This window comes from Colius striatus, chromosome 1 (genome assembly GCF_028858725.1).
Source record: "Colius striatus isolate bColStr4 chromosome 1, bColStr4.1.hap1, whole genome shotgun sequence".
Classification (NCBI taxonomy): domain Eukaryota; kingdom Metazoa; phylum Chordata; class Aves; order Coliiformes; family Coliidae; genus Colius; species Colius striatus.
Genome location: NC_084759.1, coordinates 190,924,013 through 190,936,112, shown reverse-complemented (window position 1 = coordinate 190,936,112; position 12,100 = coordinate 190,924,013). Strand labels below are relative to the sequence as shown.

Sequence of the window (12,100 nt, the reverse complement as noted above, 5' to 3'; positions counted from 1 at the left end):
CATCCACTTAAAAAATATTCTGTGGTTGGAACAAAAGCATCTGCTGAATTAATAATTGAATGGAAAGTTAAACTCTATGTGTGAGCTAATTAGTTAACATTTATGTTTTGGCATGTGTCTTCCTAAAGTGTGTTCAGATTTCACACAGAAAACTGTTCAGAGAAACTGAAAATGGCATATATAGTGGAATTTCTGACAAATGTTGAGCAAAGCCACTCTACAGAGTCAACTGAAGGAATACACTTCCAACAGTTCAATATTTGCATGATTACTCACTATCAGACTATAAAATTACATTAATTCAAGCACAGTTAAAATGGTGCAAATGCATTCCTGGAGGAAAGTGAAGCAGGAGTTGTGGGCTGTGACTCACAAAGGCAAATTAAAATGGCAAGTTTAGCTCCAGTGGCTGCCCTGTAGCCCTGCTCCCACAGGTTCCCACACCAACACTGCCCATGCTGGGTGGGCAGCTGCAGCCAGCAGTACTGCTGCATCCAGACCTGGATCTGTACCTCTCTTTTGTGCCAGCCTGCAGACTGCAATGGTTTGCACCTGGTTTAGCCGCTGCCTCAAGGGTAGTGATCTCTGAGACACAGTGAGATGAATGCCCTGACCGTTCTGGCTCTCCAGCTTTGCTGTCTTTCTTCTCCTGCATCAACGTCAGAGGAAGTGTAACTCAAAACCACTAAAGGAATAAACCATATAGCTGAGAGCTCAACTTCAAGCCTGAGCTTAGAGCTTTTCTGATTCAGCACTGATGTTCCTATATTCTCACTTTAATGTATTAAGATGAAATGCTGTGAAAACCACTTGATAAATATCTTCGTGTTTCCATTTATCAGCCGTATCAGACAAGATTATGTGAATACACCTTCATTAATATCTTCAAATGCTCTGCAACGTGTTTCTTTTGGAAGAAATTGTACACATCATCGTAAGACAGAAAATTCCCTTGGTGCATTGGATATGCTAAACAAAGCACACTCACACATAAGATGCTCTAAGAGGACCCTACAGAAAGTCCTTCTTGACCATCTTCTGCATAAGCACAGCCAATAGCCCTCAACACACACACATCTTGGGTACTGAAAGCTCTCAAAAAAATGGAAAAGCACAATTGCTACAGAAAGCTTAAACACAAATTTGTTGCTTTAAAAGAGTAGCAGGATATTTGGGAAAAAAATTCACCACCTCAGACAGGAATGTAATGTTCAAGGCTTTCTGAAAACAGAATGATATATTTGGCAAACACAAATAACACACAGCTTTGAATACACAGGGAGAAAAAAGACCAAGCTAAAAGGAGAGATTCCTGGCACTGTAGTATGCTATGGAAATGCCATGGCAATAAGGAGGCGAAATATAAAAGCCTAAGTTCTAAGTCATTAATGCCTCTGTATTAATTCTGTGATACAAGAACATATAGACCATTTGTTTAGATACAGGCATAAAACTATTTAAGAGAAATGGGAAATTTCTACAGAATTGTGTTTATTATTGATTTTCATTATGATGCTTAAATAAATAATTAAAAATAATCTAGTTCGACTTTAAATAAGATCCTTTGTCTTATATTCATTCAGTTGTAGTATCACTGATGTCTCAGTTACTAAAATCTTTCAGAATTCTCTTTAGTCTGTAATGTAAATGAGAACTGCATTTGATGCACATTCTTTGATGTTGAATTTTCATATTTTATGTATATTTACCAGAATATATTAAAATAGTCATTTTGAAATCTCTGCAGTAACTCCAAGACATCACTGTGCTTCAAGGCACAAAAGCCTACCAAGAAATTGGATATATCCTTGATTACCCTGTTTAAAAAAAAAAATGCCTGGAATTATTTAGAAACAGGGTGTTTTTGGCTTTATGGGGTAGCTATCTGAGCAAATATTTGAAGTAGGGCTTTAATCAGGATTGGCAACAGAACACATCTTTGTGTCGCTCTTGGATTTGTTCCTGCCAAGGGCGACCACCTCATCCCAGACACAGTGCCATCCCACGGCACTGCCCTGGGGAGGCTTCGTGGCATGGCCTGAAAAACATCCTCAAAATTTGAACCAAAGCCCGCATGGACTTGAAGGACAAGCTGGTTGCTGGCTGGAGCCAGAATTGGAAGGCCCTAAGGGAAGAGCTACTTGAGGAGCTGAAAAGGAAGGGATGTGCAGCCGCCAGGCTTTGGGATGAAAAGCGGCTGTGTGCCTGCTCACAGCTGAAGGTCGGAGGGCTGGGACGTGCTGTCGGAGGGGATGTCTTACAGTCCAATAGGAAAAAATAGTACAGAAGGAAAGAGTGCTGCTGTGCAGCCAGGGTCTGGAGGGGCTCGGGTGATAAGAGCACGGCCCAGATAGCAGCTGCACACAGCCTGGGGTTGGTCTGCGATGCTGGCATGGCTCACTCCCTCACCCAGCCCATGAAACTCCCCTTCACTCTTCACAGCATTTCCTTGGCTAAGATAATTTCATTTTTCACACTGGCCATCATTTTAGAAATCACTTAAAAAAACAGTCACATATCACAACTCCGTGAAATCTAAGCAGGAGATGTGAAGCTTAGTCCCTTCAGCTGCTAAATCTAAAGCATGCTCTGTCAGATAACAAAGGCCATAGTTGCCTGTTATCTACTAGCAGATTCCTGGGCTTTGAAAAAATTCTGTCCCTAGACAGCAAATGGTTTACTGTTACAGGGCAGTAGCTGGTCTTATAGGCTCTCAATTAATATTGATGACTACAGCTTTTATGCAGCCCTTTATGTAGTGCTTACCAGTTTTAAAGCCCTTGGGATTATGATGTGATAGATGCTTTCATCACTGCTTCCTACTTGTAACTATCCTATCTTATCTTTAATTCATCTCTTCTTCAATTTTAGGACAAACTTCAGAAAGATGGTAATAATAAAATTTCCATTATTAACTTTCTGTAGGCGAGGACACCACAATATCAAGTGTAACATAACAAGAACAGGCAAAGCAAAAGACTGATTAGAAGACTTGCTTTTCCTCTGACCTATTCCAGATAAAGTAATAGAAACATTTAATGAATAAACCATAAATGATTCTTTTAAAAAATGAAAGCAAATAAAAATAAGCTATCTGAAAAATTAACACATAATCTCACAACTGCAAATACCTTGTGAGCAGAACACTACGGGTTTCAAACAGCACACTGGTGTGCATCAATGAGCTGGTCTTTGCAGAAATCTGCCTGTGGTTTGCTGCTGAGTCACTTGACCTTACAATGACAATGTATAAGGTTGGATAGCTTGCTGGAAACAACGTGCTGGCATTACAGTAAATACAATTTTACTTACACTTGAGTTTGTTGACTCTGTTTCCACAATATTTAGGGACTAGCCCTCAAAAATTCGTAGGTTTCTCTGTTTTCAACTGAACTACCTTAACTCTATACTTATATGAAGAAGTAGACATGTACTGATATTGTTTCTTTTTTTTTCCAGTTTCCCTAGACACCTGTTAATTTTTCAATCAGTATCTGTAACTGCTTGACTTAAACTGATTCTCCTCTCCTTTCCTCCATCCTGCCATTTGGTCTACATGCATATTCATCTTCTTCCCCATGTTTGTAGTTGCTTGACCAAAAAAAAGCATTTTGAGATGCTGATTTAAGTGTCCAGCCTAAAATTATGTACTTTAAAGTGGGAAACAGAAACAACAACAGGGCAAGAGGAAAACCAACATGAAATAGGGCAACTAAAATTATTCAAAGGATTCCCATTGACCCACTGCCCTAATAAAGAATCAACTATCACTAAAATATATTTGTTATCTTGCACATTATGGGAAAATCAATCCTCCTTTTCTCTAGTAACTAAACCACTACTAACCTTAAATGACAATCAGCACTAAAGCAATCAGCACTAAGTAATAAGAAGGTAGTCAAAAAGAAATTAGCTGCAGAATCAGTCTGTAAATCTCTACTGGGACAAGAGATAAGAGGCTGGGATCCAACCTACCCAGTTTGACAATAGGTTAGGCTAAGTAGGAGTTACCATAGTTCCCTCCTTTTCCCGAATACATTGCATTTTCCTCCCCCTCCCTTGTGTTGGCATTCATGTAATCCTGCAGTTTATTGATTTGTGGAGCTAAAATGGCAAACCACCATGCATTTCTTTATTGTAGGGTTAGTGATCTTCTGATGAGCTCCCTTCTAGGAATGATAGGATGAATAACACAGCAGGTATAAGGGAAGGAGGCAGGACCATGAACCCAGGAATAAGAATGAAGGAATGATGTTAGGAAGGTTAACTATCATAGAAATAAAGCTTTAAGCCACTTTAGATGACTCAAATGTGAGTGTAATGGCTCACACTTGACTTAGGTGAAGTGGATCAACACCTTCAGCAGATATCCGCCTCTTTTCACCAACAAGGAAAATTTGCCTAAAATGTAGGCACAAGTCAAATAATAAAAATGACTAGTGGATTTTGCCCATAAAGTGAAATTCATTACTTCAGTGGCTTTATCACACATGAGACTACCCAAAGAAGCTCTTGGGAAAAGTCAATCTCACCTTCCAACAAATGCCACCAATGAAACATCACACAAACAGAAATCTACTGGTTCTGTGAGAGAAGTTAGAGAGCAGTTATCCAGAAAAAGGAACCAAATAATTCTGATGAAGCAGATGCTGGATCAAATAGAAGTCATTGGTGTACTAGTGACCATGATTAATTAGGAGATGACTATATTCATGTACCATTTTACACAGATGACTCAGAAGTGCTATTTGAAGAGCAGAGGTAAAATGTGGGTCCCTTAGAAATCAACAGTCAAACCTCCTACCACCACTCTAGAGAGGCCGTGCAGATGCACTCAGACACAATACTGACCCTGACTGTCGTCACTTCCTGAGGCTTCTACATTACGCTGCTACTAAATGTTCATGTTTGAAAACATACTTTGGTCTTTCCTTTTACCTATTCATTAATGTATTTAGAACTGGGATGATTGGAATGATTGGGAAACTAATATCAGCCCCAACTACCTTACAGGGAGAAACACCAGTAAAGGTCCACTTTGGGGCCTGCCTCCTCCACTTTGCTTTTAGCACTACAAAGGCATTTTATGAGAAACAGGATAAAGTAAAACAATATATAAATACACCAATAAACACACATAAGCCCATGCCACACATACACAACCTGTTCAGGACTAAATCCTGTTGACTTGTAATGACAACTGTCTTTTGTCATTTAAGTTGCTAACCGTTTCAGATGTAACAAGATATATTTAAAACACTAAGCAAAACAACAACAAAAACATTCATTTCACAGTACAAATAAATAGCTTGCTAAGAAGCTCTCTGACGTGATAGATACAAAATGATCCTCAGGAAATCACTGTTTGATCTCTAGACTTGGTTTAATTTTTCTGTGGGCATAAGCCCTACATTCTGGTGGGAAGAGAGGGTGCAGAATCACCAGCGCTCTCTAGGCTATATATATCATCCCTCTACTTTACCATCACACTTCCCCCTTTCCTGTGCCTTCTTCCACAAAGTTCCCCCAGGCATCCCTGGTAACTCACAAATAAAATTTCCAAGAATCATGAGACTAAAGGAAGTCATGAGATCTTCAATCATGAGATGCTCCCAAATAATAAACACGGGAGGTTTCTTATTTTATTTTATTTGCCTCTGAAGCTGTGGGTGGCATCTGAGGGCTCCAATTTGTGTGAGAGCTCTTGGTGGTCAAATTCCACTCCAAAACATGTGACCAAAACTAGCTGCTCTGAGGGAGTTCCTATTGCCAGTCTGATCCCAACAGGAAGATGCTACTCAATCCTTCCCAGCTATTCTTCCCACTGTCATCCTTGGGGACATCATCTGCACCCTGGCTACTCCGGGTTCCTGCAAGCTACTGAGAGAAGGAAGACCTCACTGAAAAATTGCCCATGCCAAACGGGCAAGGAGAGGCCAGGACTCCATCACCTCCTCATCCTTCCTCGCTAGCAACCAAGCTAAACTCTGTTTTACAAAAGCAAGAGCAAGGAAAGCTCAGGTCTCCATCTCTCAAGCTGCTTCAGACTGCATCTACTGTAACACTGCACATGCAGAACAGCCACTGAAACAGTACCTGGCCCTTTATCAGTCCAAAAGGAGGCCCAGGATCCTAAATGGATCACAGAACGACAGAAGTCAAAAGGGACCTCTAGAGATCATCCAATCCAATTCCTTGCTAAAGCAGGTTGCACAAGAAAATGATCAGCAGGTTTTTGAAAACTTCCAGAGAAGAAAACTGCACAGCCTCTCTGGTCAGCCTGTGCCAGGGCTCCCTCAACTGAACACCAAAGAAGTTTCTCCTCATATTCAGGTGGAACTTCCTGTGTTTTAGTTTATGACAACTACCCCTTGTCCTGTCACTGGGCACTACTGAAAAAAGACTGGCCTCATCCTCTTGACACCTGCCCTTTAGGTATTTATAAGCATTGATAAGGTCTCCCCTTATTCTTCTCCAGGTTAAACAGCCCCAAGTCTCAAGCACCAGCCTGAACAAAGATGTTCCTTTACTCCTCACCATCTCCTCTTCCCTGGTCACAAAACAAAACAAAAGACACCCTGCAGGGATGGGTGGACCAATGATTTGGGATTTGGGTTTTTTTGTGGTTTTGCATTTAAATTGGAAGGAATAATTGGGGGAAAAAAACAAAAGGAAACAATACTAAGGAGGATTAGTGATATTTGGGGCACATCTGTTGGAGAAATGAATTAGTCTGTGGATTCCAGAAATTTTGAGCATATTCCCATGATGATATGTGCTCAATATGAATGGTCATCGGATGTCTCCTCCTTTGCAGCTTCCACGAGTGCTGGCAGAAACAGAGCACAGACACGTGTCATAACTGAGTTTTAAATACCGGTTCTCTCTTTGTCGTATATTTGTTGAGGATCAAAAATTCTCAGTCACTAATCCTCTGCTCTGTCCACACCAGACAGCTTGCCTTCCACTTTCCAGCAACAAGGCCAGGAGTGGTGTGATGACCAGAAGTCCTATCAAAGCTTATCACAAGTATTGTGATTTTTTTCACTGTAGCACCCTGATGCATAAGGAGCCAGACACCACACTAAAACATTCTCCATTTAAGAAAATGCTCAATTTCTACATTCATCTTGTGGTTTGAAGACGAAAACAGAGAACTCAGGATTTTACAGCCCATTCAATAATACCACTACCTCCGAAAAAGCCCCAGGGGCTTGTTTGCAGAGCGGGGGGGTGTATGCTCAATGCAAACTGATGCAGAGCTGTCCCTCGGTGAAGCCTGGGTACTGTTCTCCTGGCTCAGGCACTGGACAGAGGTGCACTCAATGTGCCTGGCTTCTCCCTGCAGCCTGCTCCCATGGCACCAGACAAAAATCATCCCCAGGCTTCTGAGGACATGCAGAAGATACTGCTGTTTCTGGAATGCTTTAGACGTGGCAGAAGACAATGAGAAAGAAAACATCCATGCCTGTGGTAGTCTGCTACAGCTACCTAACAACATTTTTTTTTTCTATGGGGTCCAGTGGGTAATTTCTTAATGTCTTAATCTTTACTCATGGCTGATTTTCAACCACTAAGCTTTATAAATTATTGAACATTTTGCTGTAATGTACAGTGCCTTCTCAAGATGTCATCTCCTTCTGCATTTGACCTGTAAGGTAAGGCTTTAGAGATCTTTTTAGTTATGGTCTCTCACCCAAGACTACACACAACACAAATCTACACAAGAGAAAAAAGAAATACACCAATATTTCCAGTTTATGTTGAGTGGCAGGTTTCTATGTAAGACAATAATGCAAATTGCACTGATTTGAGGTAAGATATGGTGATGAAGCACTGCCTTTCAAAAGCCTGAGCTTTATCTCTGAATGTATTTAACAGAAGCAAAATATTACTGTAGATGTCAAAGCTAAAACTCAAATTCGATTATGCCATTGTGTCTGCAATTTGCATTATGTCTTCCTTGGAATAAATCTCTTGCCAAAAATCCCAGCTTAAAACCAATGAGAAAGCCGGAGGTGTAAGAACAAAACACTCCACTGCATAACATACTTATTCAGAGAGGAATATGCCTCCCTCCATTTATTTCTGAGAGAAACAATCATCCTCCACCTTCATTATAAACACATCCGATACTGTATTTGCTTTCCCTGCTCTCTGTGCCCCTTGATCCACCTGCAGGAGCGCTGCTTGAGGAGGGGCTCATGGAAGGAACGGAAGGCTGGGGCAGCCGCTGTGACGTGCAGGACGTGTTCCCTCCAGGGCAGCCTTTGCAGCCTGGTCCGTATTTGCATCCCTGCACACCTGCAAGCACCTCAGCCTGGGAACTAGCTGCCGTGCCTAGTTCTCACCTTCTTCCACAGCAGCAGTGAGAAAGGAAAAGGCACTCATAGACTCCGCATGCCTCTGCTCAGATGACAAAAAAGACTACTTTAGCATGTAAAGCTGCAGTTTTTCTTGGGCATTGAATGCCACCACCAGCACTGTTACCTTCCCAAGGCTGATGTTCCACAGGCCATTTTGGTATCACAACGGGCTTTTCAAAATGTATTACACTATTTACGTGAATAAGGAAAGCCAGCAAGGTGTGGTGAGCGTGCCAGGGGTGTGTGTGCAATAACACCTTTTATCAACAGGAACTCAGGAGCTGGAAAACCAGACGTGCTTTCAGGCTTCCTGCTCTCTTTCAGCCTGGTTTCCCTAAGCTGCTTTCAAGAAAGCAGGACACCAAAGGGTTGCAACTCCTTTGGCAGGGAAGTGGAAAGCTCCAGCACTTATTTTTGAGCAAGTTAACACTTCAAAGCTGTTGAAAAAGGGAATGCACCTGCAAATAACTGAACTCGGAAAGAACAGAAGAAAGAAAAGCTCTCAGGAATATGCAGAAGAGGAGATTAGAGTCTCCCTTACAATGGCAAACATTACTGTTTCCTTAGGAGAGTCCAGCCCTTATTCCACTAAGGTCTTATTTAATTTTCTCCATGTTGCTGCTGCAGACTTGATGTTTCAGCTCAGAACACGAGACAAAGCACTGAGGAAACCATCTGCCCTGGTCCTCAGCAACCTGCTCGGATTAACTGCACAAGCAGCTAACTGCACAACTGCATTAAAGGAAGACTGATGAAAGTCTGCATTTTGAGGTCTTTTTTCAATAAATTATAGAAAACTCACTCACATTTTCTGTGAAATCCAATGCTATGGTAAAAATGATGGTATTTAGAAATTGGCAGACCCTAAACTGAATCATGCCCCTTAACCTCCTAGGTGGGCCCAGAAGCTCTGGTGGAAAGCAGCATAATGGCCAATTAGTGAGAATAATTGAAGGGAAGCCATAAAATATTCACAAAGCAACTGAAACAAATGTTAAAGTAAATCTACTATTGTAATTATATCTTAGTAAGCTAGGATTTCAGAGCTTTTTAGTTCCATTTGATATGAGAAGTATTATGCTAGAAGAAAGTTATTCTTAGAAGCATTATCTAACTTTTTATTGTGGAACGTAGGAGTTCAGAAGTAGATAAAACTGTCAAAAAAAATCTGACTCTCATCAAATTTCTGTTGTTATTGAAGGCAAATTCTGCAAAAAACAAAAATGCTCCTTTCATTGTCAAATTAAAAAGATTAGGGTTAAAAAGATAATCCCATAATCTTATGTTTTGGTAGCCTGAAAAATATTTCATACACGAGTCAGGAACATAAAGTAACTTAGGGACGCTGACTTTTTTTTAACGACTCCTGAGAAAGGCCTTGTAATGTCAAACAGACCTTTCACAGAAAACCTCAAAATCAATGTATTTTTAAATCTACAGAATAGGTTGAAATTTAAGGTACTTTAAAAAAAGAAAGTACTTTTTAAACAGACTCATTGAAATCAAGCCCAGGCAGCTTCCGTAGCTTGTACTTTACTCTTTCTACAACAGTTTAGTAGATTATAGCCTTTTTTGTAAAACATGGTTTCATTTTAAAATCACTTTAAATGATTCCCATCTTGTTAATCAACTTTACTATGTCATCTAGATTGTGGTTACTTCTTAATAGAAGATATTCTTAATATAAGATATTCATCTTCATAATAATGTTTCCTACAATATGCACATCAATGTGCTGACCCCTTGAAGCCAACTGGCTCTATCTAAATATAATATGAGTTTTAATTGTTATATTGGACAATGTAAATAATAACTCGCATATGCTTAGATACAGAGCATTTGAGAGTATTTTCATCTCAATTTTTGGAAAGTGAAAATGTGAGCTGACGACTGCTGGGGAAGCCGTGATTCAGGGGCACCGTACAGTGCGGGTGGCAGAACAAAACCTGCCCCAGGAGGAGCCAGGGCTGGGATGCAGGCACTGAACCATGATGCTCTAAACAAAGGAGCATTTGTAACAACAATGAAGCTGTGGTTCCCACCATGCTCTGCACAACTGTACTGCAGAACTGTAATTATCTTGATGTTCAAGGCCAAGTGCCTCAGTCTGGTGCTCAACTGTCGAAACTTTCAATCATCGTAACACAAAGAACAGACACACAAGAAATTACTTTATACTTCTTTTCCTCTCTAACCGAACATCATCCTGATAACCTCATCTTTTCATCCAACCATCCTTCCTGATACTTTCCTGTTGTTTGATAGAAAGAAAAGTGTCTAACTTGGGAATTAAAATAGAAGCTTAATGTGTTTTTCAGTGTTACTGAATTGTAAAGGGGCTTCCTAGTTTTGTTTCCCAAGCTTGTGTTTACGGTCAAGAGAAAAGGAGCCCCGTTATGTTGTTCCTTGGAAGTTAAATTTCTTTTTTTGTTTTTGAAGATCTAAAATATTTAATTCCAGCCTTTCTGGAATTTCTTTTTTTTTTTTAATAGCTTTCATATCTGATCTGCTGTGAACATTGTGAGGGGCTTTCCAGAACTTGAGACATATCGGAAAAAAACACTATCTCATGATTTTATCCTCTCCACAAATAAAGGCAAGTTGTTGGGTGTTTTCTTCTCCTTTCTCTTCTCTTTTTTTCCTATCTGATTTGTTTGCAGTAACAAGAGAAAAAAAATCCCCAAACAAGACACCTAGACATTGGTAAAAAACCCACTTAAAGGATAGTCTAATATATGGGCTACTTTGACACTTAGCAAGTGTACGTTTGGGTGTATTAGAATGCATTTCTGTGACTTAAAATTTTATCCAGCTAACCTTTCTGACATTAAACTATGAGAAAAATGCCTAAGTCTTATGCTACACAAGGCTCAACTTGGCAAAATTAAGAAAACCACAATCGTAGCTATGGTCACAGAGATTTAGCTGTTGTTTAATAAACTGCTCTTTAAAACATTTTAATTAAACCTCAGTGTAGGTAGTTTCTATGCATATATGTGTTCAATATTATGACAGTGCGTGGGAAATTAGCTACATCATTAAGGAGGGGTTTTACATGTACCTATAATATCAAAAAGCTCCACTTTGGGTAATTATGCTTCACCTTCCACTTTTTCTTTTTACTTTTAGCAATGAAGATAAGCAAATGCATTATAACAAAGGCTTTCAAAAACCCTGGGAGAATTGTGGTTCCCATTTAAGTATGGTAACAGAAGTCCCACCAATGTAAAACCAAGAGTGCAAGTCAAGAACCTAAAAACTGCTGAAAATTGACGGAACAAGATTATTCAAAAAGAAACAGATGTGCATTGGGTTAAAGGCCATAAAAGAGATTTCATGTGTGCTAGAACAAAGGGAATCATAAATTTAGACTTCTCTGTTGTTTAACAGAATGCCAATAGGAAACCTGAGGTGCTCAATGGGTATCTCTCTCCCATTGAACGCCACTAACTGATAAGCTCAGTTCTTCTCTACAAGAGAGGGAAAGGAGGGGTCAGGTGCCAGAGGTATGCAGGTACCCTCATTAGCAGTTTGCCTTGCTCATGTAAAGCCAGCTGCCTGACAGCAAACACAGGCTTAGCTTGGCACAGCTTCAGGGTCAAATGTGTTATTTTCACATCAGTGACTTAACAAGATTTGAAGAGACTGAAGCCAAAGTTAGTCACGGCAGGGGGGTTGGATGAGATGATTTTCAAAGGTGCCTTCCAACCCAAAGCATCCTACAATCACACCTC

General features: G+C 40.2%; 1 protein-coding gene across 2 annotated transcripts in view; it reads right to left on the bottom strand.

Annotated features, from left to right (window-relative positions):
* The window catches only part of CELSR1 (cadherin EGF LAG seven-pass G-type receptor 1), a 171,454-nt gene that overhangs the window by 81,242 nt on the left and 78,112 nt on the right, over positions 1-12,100 (bottom strand). The window lies entirely within an intron of this gene.